Here is a 1,930-nt window from a genome sequence, read left to right on the forward strand (position 1 = left end):
AAATAAGAATCGTGTCCTTTTTTTTTACTTGCGCACTGTAATTATTTTCTTAGAAATTCACGCGTGATTCGTTGAGTTTCGCAGGAATTCTCTTCTGAAAATTGAATTAAAAGAGAAGAGAAACTTGTCCTTCTTTCTGTTCAAGCACTGTAATTATTTTTTTTTTAAATTGACGCGCGATTCGTCGAGTTTCAAAGCAATTCTCCGCTGAAAAGAAAATTGCATTTCGAAAAAGGGGGGGGAGGAGGAGGAAACGCGACGTTTTTTCGTGTAACAGAGGGGAAAAAAAACGTGTCATTGTGGCGCCAGTTTGTAAAATTTCCGCGGAATCGGGACGACACGCGCGAGTTCACTCGGCCACAGGCGTGGACAGATCCGCGGGCACTTCTATTATTACGGTTATCGCGCGTGTCACAATGCCTTGGTGGCTGCGGCTCAGTGCATGCGACACGTGCATTGTAAACACCCCGGACCGCGTTATACGATCGTCGCAGGTGCAAAGTTAAATCCGCACGGCTCCGTTCAGCCTTGGTTTACGGAATTTGCACTCCAATATTGATGTTCCGCAGCCATTCCGCGGACCGAAAGTCAGCCAATTCGTAACGGCCAGTTGCCGCGGAAGTGTATACAAGAACACGCGCGAATCGAGCGCGCCGCGCCGCACACGTGATCAAGCGAAAGATCCAAACTCGTGTTTTATTCGACGTACTATGTACGGAGGATTATTCTTCATACGGGGGAATAATATCTGGAACGTGTTTTACGATCGTTTCGCCGCGTCTTCTACATCTCTCTTTCTTCTACGAGGGAACTGTCTAATAAGGGTGTCGTTATGTTGCAAGAATTCGAATAAGGTGATGGAGTTGAAATTTAAGGGGAAATTTAGGAGTTGAAATTTTTCTATTTCATCTATATTAGGTTGTTTGGAAAGTTCGCGCTGATTTTCGATAAGCGGCGTTTGAATACGTCGCAAAGAAATGAAAGTCGATGGAAACATTTTTGCTAACTATCATCTATGTTAAAGAAAGACACTCGGTAGATTTGTGTAATTTATTTTTATCGTACGAAGAAGGTAGTCTATTAAAAAGAATTCGATCTTAAAGAAAGGAAAAGCAAATTCTTGGTAAATAGATTTCCGAATTCTTCTATTTTTGGTAGAACAGAATTTTCAAATTGCCAAAATACGGCGAATACTTGCAGAAAACCACCGTATGTGTTACAGAATAAAGAAATTACTGTTTTAAATTCTGAAGTTTACTTATTTTTCGGGCAACCTAACGTAGCAACCTAAAAGTATATCTAAAAACATTGGCAAAGAATCCTGTACGCTAACAGTATCGTGCAACAGAATTTCTTAGAATAGAAAGCAAGACTAAATTATGAGTAACATGACAGAAAATGATGCTGGGTAACTGTTCGTATAATTATCCATAAGACTCTCGTACACGGTGGTTCCAAATTCGTCGCACTACTTTATAATTATTTCCCTGTCGCGTACAGACTCCGAGGGTCGAACGTGCACTTTACAATCTAATTACTCGTTAACCGCTTATAGACACCGAAAAGCGAGGGGACGGGCAACCGGAACGTTATTATTGGCGAAATGACTGAAATCTGGCCGGTAATCAAGCATTTATTGCTTCTTAGCCTCGGCAAGTTTATTGCTTCTCAAGTCTGACCGTAAACTGACTTTTACTACTGTACCATTCGCAACCTCTGCTACCGCCAACTCGACGATCTTATTAAAAATACAATAGCTGATTAGATTTACATGCTAGCCTATCAATTAGAGAAAAATCGTCTCTCATGCCTTCTAGACGTCACTCTGTTCTTCAACTTACTATTTTCTCCACGCGAAGACTCGTCGAAGAATTTTGTGAAATCTGCGATTAGTTGAAGAAGATTTGTACAAGTTTCGAGAAGTTAACTT

The sequence above is a fragment of the Habropoda laboriosa genome, unplaced genomic scaffold, assembly GCF_001263275.1.
Source record: "Habropoda laboriosa isolate 0110345459 unplaced genomic scaffold, ASM126327v1 scaffold2, whole genome shotgun sequence".
NCBI classification, from domain to species: domain Eukaryota; kingdom Metazoa; phylum Arthropoda; class Insecta; order Hymenoptera; family Apidae; genus Habropoda; species Habropoda laboriosa.